At 34.4% G+C, this 13,754-nt stretch overlaps 1 protein-coding gene and 1 long non-coding RNA gene across 2 annotated transcripts in view; both read right to left on the minus strand.

Annotated features, from left to right (window-relative positions):
* Positions 1-13,754, minus strand: part of Nlg3 (Neuroligin 3) — a 197,420-nt gene that overhangs the window by 138,175 nt on the left and 45,491 nt on the right. The gene's annotated exons all lie outside the window — the stretch shown is intronic.
* LOC145728559 (uncharacterized) lies at positions 3,634-4,610 on the minus strand. Its single transcript, XR_014178116.1, has 2 exons — positions 4,508-4,610; positions 3,634-4,150 (listed from the first exon to the last, which is right to left on the minus strand). It is a non-coding gene; the product is annotated as an uncharacterized LOC145728559 (long non-coding RNA).

The following is a 13,754-nucleotide window of genomic DNA, read 5'->3' on the forward strand; positions in this document are numbered from 1 at the left end:
TCCCTAATTAAGAACTCGCTTGATACAATAGGGAGCGTTGGAGACCACTTCTCGTTAACGTCAGGCCCTTCGAGATTCAACCGTACAATTTAATCTGTTAAGATTTTTATTTTCTTGTTTACCGTGGAAAGTTTTTAATACGTCCCGTTATGAAAGCTACAGTCGTAAAGCTCTTAAAGAGCATTATGCGGATTGAGCAATGGTAAGCAGCTTTTTAAAGGCTACGTTGGTAGCGTTTTCAAGCTAAAATTATCAACCAGAAAGACGAGAAATATAATTAACATTTCAGTCATTTTAAAGTTAAGAACCACATCTTACACCTACTTAACTAATCATTTCCATGAGTGTTACATCTTCTTAACGCTGGATTTTCGTGTAACCCTGACAACTTTCAGAAATTAAATTTTAATAATATTTAAAGGATGATTGCAGTAGGGGTAAATTTTACTGTGCCAATTAATTACTTTCAAAAAGATCGTTCAGGAAATTTGCTATCGTAAACGTGATGATTCATTTCCATTCCATTTTCCAATTTAGAAGAATATTTCTCTCATCCGTTAAATCAGCATTTTCGCCTGAATTAAAGCGGTAATTGCATTTTGAAAGTGATAGTTGCAACCTTGTAATTTCATCAGTTTTACCACAAGAAAAATGGCCACACTGTCATGTTGTAGAAGGAGAAATGTCTAATTCCTTTAATTTTGATCTGTCAGCATAGTTTAAAGTTTGAACTGCCAGGAACTTAGTTTGAAAGGACAGTCAGGGACAAAATTACATGTAAATCCCACATGGAGCAAGAAAATGACTATTTTAAGAGCATTTTTAGAATCCTCATTCAGTTTCAAACAACACTACAGAATAAAACATGTGGATTTGGCAATTTGCAGTATATAAAATGCTTCACAACTCACATAATGGCAATGTTATTAAAAACGGTAGATAATATACAAAAAAAACCAGGAGTTTGGTAGATGAACCACAATAACGGTAGATATACCGTTTTTACGATAGAGCTGGCAATATTGACTTACACATTGTTATATGCACTAGGAAAAACCCTTATTTCTGTACTTCTAATGAACTATACTATTTTGCCTATAGTTTAGTTGTAACCACATTGTTCAGACTAAGCATACATTGATCCTTATTCCGAAACTGCTGAACGAGTCGTTTATTAGACATCATGAGTGTTCCACTTCAGACCCTTCGAAACGGATTAGCGACAGCACAGCCCCAAAATCCAATACCCTTCCTAAATTAGAGTTCCTCTCGAAAACTAACTTTTGGTTAAGCAATTAGGCATTTTAAGTGTCAGACTGCGATGGAGGCCATCAGGCCGCCGATTCTGATTAGAGTCCAAAATTAAATTTCTCCTTCGTGCCTCTTAGGCTTGGGCAACATCTATTTTCCGGTTACGCTATACCTTTTGGCCTTTAAGGGCGTCAAAATCGATTCAGGTACTATTGCATCTCACTTCGTGGTGCGATTGAAAAATTTAATTATCCGTGCTAACAAGCAAGCCGAGCCTGCGGCGACCAGGTGCCCGAAACGGCCAATTGTTTCTCTAAAAGGTTACTTTCCAGGGGAATCCAATTTAGAAAGGGCATCGGAATATCGAGTTGCCTACTCAGCATTCCTAATCCGGCTTTAAAGCGTTGAAATTGGATTTTTTTCGCATTGCTTCGACTGGAAACGCTTTTGTCTGTGATCGTTAATAAGCTAACTGGGCCGTTTAGGCGACGGCTTATGAGACAAGATTGTCAAACGACTGATACGACGGCAAGTATTTTTGTAAAGTGCCTCTGCTCAAAGGATTTAACCAGGCGGAGGAAAATGATGCGCTTAGAGCATTAGAAACGGCTTGATTTTGAATGACTCTGTCATGTAATCAAATAGAGAGCATTAGTTACAGTTGCAAGATCACATAGAATCCATGCATATATTCGTCGGTATCTATTAGCTTGATGATATGTTATGCCACTTGCATGTGCTTATTTAAATTTTCTGTATACGCTATTCAGTAGGTAAAAAAATGTAATTCAATTTAAGAAATTATAAATAAAACACTAAGAGATAATCTCTTGGTGTCCTGCTGAACGGAGAACGTATCAATAACATTCGTTACGCGTTCGGACGATACTATGGTATTTGCCGACAGTCTAATAGACTTGCAAGAGTTGATGAACAAGATAAATGGTACTAGTGAACAATATGATTTAAAAATGAACACAATTAAAACCAATTTCATGAAAATTAGTAAGCAGGACATCCGAAACTGTTTATCAGATGTAGTGCAGCAGAAGGTGTTTCCAAATTCACATAATTGGGAACGATAATTAATGAAGAATGGGACCACTCTTAAGAGATTAAATGTAGAATAGAAAAAGCAAGACCACACTTTATCAAAATGTGAAAACTTTTTAAAAGCCACAATTTGAACCTAAACATTTGTTTTGAAAATGTGGTTGTACAGGAGGATTCTGCGGATATCGTGGGTAGACAGGGTGTCTAATAAGTATGTACTGGAAAGAATGAACAAAGGAAGGAAAGTGATAAACACTATAAAAGGAAGAAGAACTTGAATATCTGGGCCATATAATACAAAACAAAAACAAATGCGAACTCCTTAAGGGAAATTAAAATAAAAATCACCAAAAAACCATCACTTTCGGATTTTTTGAACTTTAAAGGTTGAAGAGAAAAGCAGCTTATGTCTGATCGTATCGGTTTACGTTAGTGTCTTAGTAAATACTTTTTTGACCGTTTTGTAGGATTGAATAAATTTTTAGAATACGAGTGAAAAAAATGTTAATTACTCAAATCAGCTCGGTACGTATCTTGTAAAACAGGAGTGCTAGTATTACTCAGAAATACATAGATAACACTACGTCACAAAATTTGGGACATGTTTGGTCCCAACGACAAAACGTGTTTTTTGGGTTTCTTGGGTTCTAACTAGTGGGAAACGGCGATAAATACACAGAAAAGACACATTACAAAGCAAAAGAAATCTCATATTTTTATTAATATTTTAGGGTTTTAGTCTCAGAGTCAATTTTTTTTTTATTTCCGTCTTGCTAAGTAATTTGCCATCCAATATACATACAGAATATAATGCTGCCTTTGAGAATATGCACGAAAAGGGGTTCCAATTTGAATTGATTTCCAACAATTCAGTGCGTAAATTGCTGTTTAAAATTCTCTGCACATAAAAACGAGTCTCCTGAAAAAACCTGTAGAAGGAAAATTGTTTCAGATTATCCTTTTCCCCATACAGATGTTCTCATTCTTTTTATTAAGGTTTTATTAAGAAGTAGGGTAGCTTCTCTGCTTATGTAAGGTAGTACAAATTGCTTTTCCCTTCCTCATATTACATTTATGGTGGCAGAACGTTCCTCCCTTTGTATTAGCAAAATTCTATTTATTTTGAGTAATTTGGCTATTTCAAGCAACTTTGACACTTCGTCGGTTCTCAGCCTTTATGTAAGTTAAACAAACGTTGGGGGACTGCATTTGTCAAGTAATTCCCAGGAAATTTATAGCCACTTTCTTTGCACAATAGGATAAAACAATAAAAGTCCTTCGGGACTCGAACTGTCTGCAGTTGAATATCGCAATGAAGGCAATCCAGTTAGTAAGAGACATTTTAATTACGAAATTTAAACAGTTAAATTACTTCGGTAATGTTTTTGAGCGCCACCTTGGTGCAGTTTGCGGAAATATGGGAATCCCGTTTATTGTCTTCTGCGCTCAAATGAAGCGCATTTTCCGACAAACTTTCAAGCTGATGTGGCTGCGAGCATAAATATTTCAAATCTCCGAATCAGACTAACAAGTTTGACAAACATTTCCCAGTCGGGATCCCTGAGGAAAATATATACGTTCCGCAGAAACAAGGGATAATGGCGCGGCCTTTCCCTTTTCGTTTTATTCTTTGCGGATCCGTGTCGACGGCCTTTTGTTTTCTTAAAGTTACGTCCACGAAGCATATCATATAACTCTTTGGCCTCCGGAATCCAATTTTCTTTATAACAACTCACTTTAGGGTCGCTTTTATGTTTCGTCGCTCCTACACTTCTTCCGATTTATTCGCCGAAATTTCAGATTACGTTTTTAGGGGCCGGTAGAATTTTATTGGGAACTAAACAGGCTAGAAAAAAGAAAGTTTAGTGCCTCAATTCAGAAAAAGAAAGAAAAATACAGTTTTGTGATTTTTTAATCCTCACAGTTTACGGCCTAAAGTGAAGTATCAAAAACAGCAGGAGCGATATTTTTTAGAAGGAAAAACGTGATAAGCCTCGGTATTTTAATTTTTTCACATTAGCACTTGGCCCTTTGCAGAGATTAAATAAGTCTTTGATCCATATTTAATATATGCATTGAAATGCTAATAATCCCGTGGCAGTGGAACAAAGCAATAATGATACTTCTGCATAAAAAAGACGATATCACCAATTTTCAGCTATAAACCAATAAGCCTTCTTTGCTATTTGTAAAAACTGTTTACCAAAATCATTGCCAAACGTCTACTACGGTAAGTTAGACGTTTTTCCAAGAGAACAGATCAGCTTTAAGAAAGGTTTCGGGACCACTGACATAGTAAAGCATTTGACAGAGTCGAGCTGACATTAGAGAGTCGAGAGTATAGATATACAAGTCTTACGGAATACATATACACTAATGCCACCACAACCGCAAAACTTGACGAATCAGCAAGCAAAATTAAATTTGGGTAGAAGAGTTTGGCAGAGGGACACCATTTCACCTAATCTTTTCACAGCTCTGCTCGAATACGCATTGAAATCATAGCTTTGGGAGAATAAAATCATCAATATCGATGGTGAAAAGCTACCACACCTTAGAATCGCAGGTGATATCATTTTCTTCATTGATAACATCAGAGATGCAAAACAGATGCTCGAAGATATAGTAAATAAGGCTTCATCAAAAGTGGATCTCGAAAGAACTAAAGTTAAAGACGACACATCATATAGCCATATGGCCTGAATGTTAGGTGAACGAAAAGAATATCGGAATGGTGACCACAAGAAAACAAACGTACAGAGGCAGACCACTGGCACCCTGGAGCAATAATATAACAATTTCTGGAAATTGGATAACGAAGATCTAGAGCCAAGAGACATGGAATTACTTAGAGGAGTCCTACAATGACTACATGGTGGTGATGACCTGCAGCTTTGATTGCTTGATTCCGGCTAACATGGTGTGGTAATCACGGACCGTTTCTCCGTACGGTACCAAACTGGTGCCGAACGAAAAGTCTTAAAAAGAAAACCACGCAACAAGAACACCAAGAGACCAACTTTTACAAGGTTTACAACAGGAAGAACATTAGGTTGATTGGTCTAAGAGATTTCTTTTTTTTTACTGCTTAAAGAGAGATTCAGGGTCAGTTTGACCCACACAGAATAGTGCAGAGTACAACAAACCTTCCTGTTATTCGATATTTTTTGGCAATTGCAAACACGGGAAAAACATCTGTCTAGAGAGGTGTTGTTAACGATGGTATTGATGAAAATTTTAGCAATGACAACGCAGAACCTGAAGCAGTATCTGTAATTTAAGAGAAAATAGGAGACACCTTTACAAACTTGATAATAAATTACTGCTGTTTCTGAATGATCTGCTTTTTGGTGTCATTTCGCACAGATACCAATACAACAAGATTTATAATAGTAAAACTAGCAGATATCTGTTCGGTATAGGAATAGGCTGTTATGATGAACCCTTTGATTAGTTTTTTGGTAATGACATGAGCAATTCTGGCAAAAGACGTATATTGTACATCTACTAAGTGTAATGAAGCATTCAACATTAGGGCACACTGGGTAGCAGAATATTTGTCGTAAAGAAAATTTTGATGACTATTAGGCATACATTCATTCAAGAATGATTAGTAATTTTTAGATAGAAATGCACACAACCGATAAAAACGAAGGCAAAAAAGCAAAATTATGAGTGTGTGGAAAGTTGGAAAAATGAAGCACCCCTCTCACCAACTTTCAATTGTCTGTTGCTGAAAGCTTTCGTATATTTCGAGATCGAACTCGATTTCATTGTGGGTTATTGACAACTCTTAAAAGAGAGGTTCTTGCTTTTCTCCACTGCTTTTCAGCGGCACTCATATTCGATAAGTTTTAAAATATTATAATAGACTAGATATTATGAAAAAAATAAAATTCGACATAATTGGCAAAGAGGCAAACGACAATACATATTTTTGGGGTGACATATTTCTTGCATCATAATTTATATGTGTTTCTATTTAGAAACTCTAAAAGTGCTAATCTATCAAATTTCTGTATTCTATTGTCCCCGCGCCTAATTAATTTTACGACACATTGCTCTGAATGATTGTTAAGTTTTCCTGCTAAAACTTTCCATATCCTAGCTCGGTACCCTATTTTCAGGTTACATTAACCCAAACAAAATACGACTTCGGATACAAATTACTCCAGCACTGTTCTCTTCGCTAATGGCACAACAGAAAGGACTGCAACCATTGTAAAATCAGTCTATCGGAAACATCCTATTGTAACGGCAGGCGTTGCATTCTATAGCAATCTGTTTAGGTGGCGGTTACAGAGTTTGAGTTAATAGCTGAGACTACTTTACAGTTTGCGAGCTAAAGTTAGAGCCTCAATATAAGTCTTCGTGTTAGTGCGGATCAATGCACGTGATGGCCAAACACCATTGCAGCCTAATGCAGCTGTCAGCATTGCGTCATGCCAGCGATCAAGTCGCGAAAACTTTTGAAATCTTGAAAGTCTTATGTAAACGAGTCTGCGGCTTGAAAGTTTCCTAATTACGTGAGGCACAGCGGAATCTACTCAAATTTATTGCCTAGCAAATGATGTTTAAACCGTAATTAAGTTTAATTGCCAACGATTAGTGTGACTTTCCCAGATCCTAGACAAGGAAAGGGATGGTTTTGAAATAGAATTAAAGTTTTGAGAATTGCAAAGTGATTGAGACTTTAATGGCTAGCAGGAGCAGTCAAACTAAACTGGACACTGGTTTCAGGATTGTTTAAACTGAATATTAGATTGTGTAATAAATCGAACCATGTTAGTTTTAGCTTATCATGGGAGTAGAGGAAATAACACTCGAACAAGCTTTGCAGAATTTCAGAGGTCAAAAAAAGAATATTTTCAAGCAACATACATTTAGAATTGGTATATCATGTTCAATTAAATTTAACACTTTCAGATTTCATTAATAACTATCTACCATAACATAATTTTTCATCATCTGATTGAAGCTGTTGTTGTAGAATATTCTAAACCTATTTGGTTAGTAGAAAACGACTAGCTAAACTAGATTATAAAAATGTAACTAAAACAGAAAATTGCTAACCAATTATGAAGGTAATAAACGTTCATTTCAGTCAATGTAATGTTATAAACCACACAACGGGTTTATTAAAAATTTAAAAGCAAAGGTAAATGAGTTAAACATGGTTCAAAATGAAAAATACGGTGGTTTAACATAGCGCAGTAGTTAATTGAAATTTTTCCTTTAACTGGCATAGTTTCTATAGCAAAAATGCGTTTTTTGTAAATTTGTAAATGATTGGCCAGTTGTGAGTCAAAATGGAATTTCCGTCTGACTGCTTCTAGAATAAGCTGAAATTTAAAGCACTACGATTTAGGATGATGTGACAAATTACAAACGATTGTGCCAACAAAAAAGAATTGCTTGCATATGAAAAAAGTTTATTTGATGGCTGTTAAGTTGGTAGCAGTTGCTGAATAATAAATTTTCCCTTGGCACCACACTTAACTTGTAGTTTTTCTTCCTTTCTGGATCTTGTATGTGTAAGTAACATACATTTCATAAAATTTGTGGGATGTCAAGTAATGTTTATAGTTTCATGGTCTTGCAGCAAAAGACGTATTTCGGCGTCAGTGTTTGCAATGTCTATCTCATTTTAACTCATTCTGTTAAAACAAGATGGCCTCTGTTATTACAGCTTAAATAAAACTCAGGTTAATACTTTCGCTAAAATACGCCTAAAGATTCTGATATTTGCCAGTACAATGACAGGTCAAATGACCTGTCGAAATTACAACCATATGCCTATAAAATGGTTTCAATATACTTTCCATAAAATTTGTGGGATTTCAAGTATTGTTTATAGTTTTATGGTCTTGGAGTCTAGATTATGACAATTATCAGTGTAATGTAAGCTCAAGTGACCTGCTAAACTAACAATCTCAAGACGAAATTCCAATAATAGACCTATAAAAATGGTTTCAATTTACTTTCTATAAACATTGTGGGGTTTCAAAAATTGTTTATAGTTTTGTGGTTTTGCAGTCTGGATTATGTATATGTAAGAAGATAGAGAGACTAGAAAATCGTATTTCTATACTCCGTATACTCACTTCATTCATTACATCCGTGTTAAACATTTTTAAATCTTGTGAATAACAAAGACAATTAATATTGACTAGTAAGTGTAGTAACAATTTAAACAGTATTTCTTTCCTACTTATTTTTTTGTATTAATAACGATTTTAATAATACGTTAGATAAAGATTTTAGATATTTATTTTGTTGTAGAATATCGTGTTGCATTCACTTTGCAAAAGCAGTTAAAATATAGTGAATAATTTCGGTTTACCTGTTCCAATTATATCGTGCTGCTTTATCGGTATATTGTTTTAAAAGGTTAAATTTTCAATACGCAATCATAACTGAAAAAACAACATTACCCCGCTAAAATCTGTCGGAAATCCATTGAAATCTCGTTCACCCACTTTATTTGTAGTTTTTTGTGCGACCGTTTGCATTTGAATAATCGATTAAAGCCTTTGCAACGAGTGTCACAAATGAATTAGTGGCATATTATTGCGGTTTACTGGAGATAAATATTTAATTTCTGTTGTTCAGTTTTATTTTTTTATAAACCGTTTGTTGGAAGGCTGAAAATTGCTAAAATTTGATACGACCAAACGGCATCATGGTTAATTACTGTTTTGTGATAGACGTAAACATATAGATAAATTTATGTTGATTTTTATAACCAGAATCACCAGAAAACCATTTCACACCAGAAGAAATGTTTGTTACCACTTTCTTGTAAAAGCGTTATTTCATGATTAATTTGGTACAGTGGAAGAGGCGTTTGAATATTGGAAAATGTCTTTTGACGTCATTTTTAAATTAGTATGTACTATTAGCTATAAACTTACAAAACAATTTGATATTTCTATCTTTTCTAGTTTAATGTTTTTGATTAGGGTCCTTTGTCCACTGAGCAAAATTCTTCTTATTTTCGATTTCTAACCAACTCACTAAAAAATGTTGATCTTGTAGAATCACACTTATTCTCCAATGTTCGACTATTCTACAAAAAAATACAATCTTAATCTTTTCCACAATTTTTTTTTTGTGGTGAAGATTGTGGGTTACTCAGCTACCTCTATTTACTACAACTCCACTGAGTGACTAAAAACTAAACAACTAAAAACTGTATTGTTACAAAATGGACGTTTAGTTAGTTTTTCCGTATAATGATGGCTTACGTTCTCCAACGATTCAATTTTTGATTAACGAAAGTAAGGGTCTCTATTTTTACATCAGTATAAGAAAGCAAGGCCAAATACGGAATTTCCTTTGAACCTATCTGTGGAGCACACTTTGAAAATGAACTATTTTTTATTCCTTTCCTATTGCTAAAAAACTAATTAAAATACCCTTTTGGAAGACTTTTAATCATATTAGTCTGATGAGAGTAGTGTGATTGAAGAAAATCTAGCCAGTTTTTGTTAAGAAAAATGGTAATTTTTTCGTCATGGAAAATTGGTACAAGGACTAATTAAGCTTTATGGAGTCCAGCAAAAATAAGACAACCAGAAGACGGGACGGTTATAAATGGACACGAGATTGATTTTCTTTCAGGGCCATTTGTCCAAGTGATAGCAGACAGTGGACGATCATTGATTAACCAAGAAACCATTCACTCCCTGCCGTAAAGGACTGGGAAAGCTCCAAGGCCCTTAGGGTGCAATAAAATATAATCCGATAAGGGACAGCGCTGGTGATAACATTTAATTTATGGTTTGCTTTAATTTTATCTCGACGTTGGTTTCACGCCTTGGCAAAAAATTGACGAAAGTTAAAAATTTCATTAAAACCCAATTTTTTTTGCGACGAAAAAAATCAAACAGCGTAATGAAAGTGGGAGCTGAACAAAAACCAAAAGAAAGCATTGAGAGGGGATTCATAAAACTTTTATTTGAACGAAACATATTTCGTCGAGGGATTGTTTCGAATTTCAAACAGACTTTTTCAACTTCCTATCTTTCGAGGACTTCTCGAGCATTTTTATTGTTTGCGGTGAATACGAGATAAGCCGCATTAGAGTGGGCGTTTCCGCGATTTTTAGCTTTCTATTGGATCAGTTTCGAGGATGGGACCAATTTTACTGTTGCCATACATATGTATAGTAGCATCAAACGGGAGCTATCGAGGTAGAAACGCGACTTCCGTTAGATAGTTGATTTTAAAACAGTTCAATTTGAAATACCGTTTCTGGAGGAAATTTTTCAAATATATCTATAATACTTACAGGTTTTCTGCAAAGCGTATACTCAATAACAGTAACTAAAAACTTTACAAGAAATACAGACACATTTCTTTTTGAAAATATTTTCTTGAATAGCAATTCCTCTGACACGTATTGTACGATTTTATGTCACGTTTTGTAATACTTGTTCTTTATTTTCAACAGCTGCGGAATTAGTTTCTTTACCTATTTCCAGAATTATGTCGGGATAATAGTGATACACAATAGATATCAAGGAAATTGTTCCACTTTTTGTTAAAAGTATTGGGATATCACTAAGTAATTATTTGATTCTTTCTGTAATTGGATTACAGTTATTAGAGTTTAAGCATGTAGAAATAAGCGTCATATTCTAAAATTGAAGAGATAATTCTAAAATTACTGTATTATGTTTTATGAAACAGGAATTTGCAGTAATATCCATTGTGTGATTATATTGTTCTGAGTTCTAGTTGTAGAATTGTAGTTTTAGTTTGCATAATCCTTTAGTCTTTCTTCTTCAAGTGCCATCTTCTCAACATTCTTGCACAACATTCTGCAACAATACATATTTCTCTCCTCTCATCATGTGGTCCAGATATTGCAGCTTCCTTATTCTAGTAGTTTCCTTTTTTTTTTTTCAATCTTTCCCGTATCTCCTCATTTGTTACCATGTTTACCCAACTTATTTTTATCATCCTTCTATGTGACCAAATCTGAATGCTTCCAGTCTTAGCCTTTCCAATCCACCAAAAAGCCATCACTATTCTCTCCCCAAAATACTATTGCATTTCCTACTGAGAAGACAAGTCGTGTTACGTCTAATCAAAGTTCCGTTTGTTTTCAAGTTTCAAGAAATGAACAGAGAACATTTTTCTTAATAAGCTGTCAAACTACATCACATTTGCTAAGATCACTTTATCAATACTGATGGTTGTTTACTTTGTCAAGAATCACATTGTAAAACATCTTCTATGTCTAGGCGATGACGGTTTTTATTATCTATAGTGAGTCATTCATTCTCCTGGATAATGCATCTTTTTTAAATATGTAAAAAGCATCACAACGTCATACCAATTTAAAACTTGAACTCTGACGATTGTTATAATATATCCCCAGGGATACTAACACATATATTGTAGATAAATGGTGAGTACTAATAGCCTCATAAAATCTGCAATTATCAATGTTGTCGACCACAGAAAATTACATAATTTTTAACTAACCTTAGCTTCAGGAGCTAGAGCTGGGTTGTCATTAGTTTTTACCTGCAATAGGATTTAAGAAGTTGGGTTGTTTCTCAAATTGGGAATTAGATAGACTATTGGTTACATGAACTGAAAATACATGAAGATGGTTGCATAGAATCAACTGATAAAATTATTGTACCTGTAGGTCGGACCCAAAATGTTTGCCTTATCGTTTATTGGTTAATTAACTGTCCACAAAACATTGAATTTTATAAGTAAACATATTAACCTGCCCAATTTATTTCACGATTTCCACGTTAAACTGTGCAGAAATTTTCTATAAAAAGAAAGAACCTGGCTGGAGCCACTTGAAAAATCATACCGTCAACTCGGGAATACTGAAAATAATAAAATTCGCGGAACAATCGTCCGTTTCAATGCAACATATTTTCGTCCAAATTGTTCCCAGTTTCCACATTCTTTAGTGCTTAAACTGAAAGTTCTTATGACTAAATATGATCTATATAGGAGTGCTTTCCAGTTGACAGATAATTCTGAAAGGATTTTCACAAAGTAAGAAACAGCGACATACTTACTTGGAGTATTATCCGCACTGCAGTTTTGTTGCACAGCTTTTGATAAATGAAACAGTGGTTATTTGCAATTTCAAAACTAAACTTTTGTTAATAAAGTGAGTAAATTAATCAAACTAAACCAACTTTCAACGCGACAAATTTAAACTGTTTACTATCAAATAACGAAGTTTTCCGTGTTTGTACTGCGGACAAAGGAGGCAATTTGCTCACAATAAATCAATGATATATTGTTTTAGAACTGTTACAAGGTGGCGCTGGTGACATGACAAGGTACATTCGGAACAAGAACAGCGCAAAGCTTGTTAAATACCTCAGCAACTAAGCTCTATTGCTACAAGCAAACTAGATAACAAAGATTTATCTGAAAGCCGAATATAGTTGTCCCAATTTACGTCCACGATCGTGATACATATCGGACTTTTGTTGGGTTATATTCTGGTATAAGGGGATTGAGAAAGTTTGTTGAAGCTAAATCAGTTCAAGGTTCAGATTGTTGCTTTAGAATCATGTTGAACGCTTTCTCTTGAAACTGGATCCTTCAGATGTTGCTAGGTGGTTAGCGGAACTTTGTGTATAGTTACTTTTGAACAGTAAAAGCAAAGTTATCAATTTTGATAATAGAGTTAGTGAAATAAAACGAGTAATAACTTTGTTCTTTCACCTACAAGATATGGGAATTTAGATGTAGAGTGTGCAATGCTAGAAGAACTGAATTGCACGAAACCAAACTGTACAACAGACGATGGATGTAGCCCATATTTCTTGTCAATCAGACTCAAAATCAACAAATATCAACGACTATTTATAGGAATAGATATTAGATTTATTGGAAAATGGTATGTGGAATGTGCCAAGGGACAAACTTCATCTTCATTACTCATTAAATTTACAAAATCGTGTTACTTTGCTACTTTCTATTATATGTAAATTAAATGAGGTAGACTGTAGCAACGCAAGTAATTTTAGTTTTTCAGTTATTGCTGTAACTAAGTAAGAGTATAGGTGTGTTTATCATTAGACTTCTATAGATGGTTTGCTTATAAAATAAAAATATGCTTATAAATTATAATTACAAAATAAAACCATACAAAAAATAGCAGAAAATAAGCACAAAAAGAAGAAAAAAGCATGTACAAAATATGTCATCATGTCATCATGTGTTTTTGCGTAAACCGTTCACATTAGATGTCAAAGGTTGGTTGGTTTTATTATTTACAAAAATCAAAATTCCCATTTTCACAATAAACAAATTAACATAGAACAGTCATTCAATGTATCTCAAAACAATTATAAATCTGCCTTTTGTGTTCGGTTTTGCTCTAAATATATACCAACTCAACATGAGTTTCACACGTTCATACTAGCTGGTGATTTTCAATAAATGATGATCTAAAA

Source organism: Ips typographus, linkage group LG4 (assembly GCF_016097725.1).
Source record: "Ips typographus isolate SLU linkage group LG4, UJ_Ityp_2.0, whole genome shotgun sequence".
NCBI classification, from domain to species: domain Eukaryota; kingdom Metazoa; phylum Arthropoda; class Insecta; order Coleoptera; family Curculionidae; genus Ips; species Ips typographus.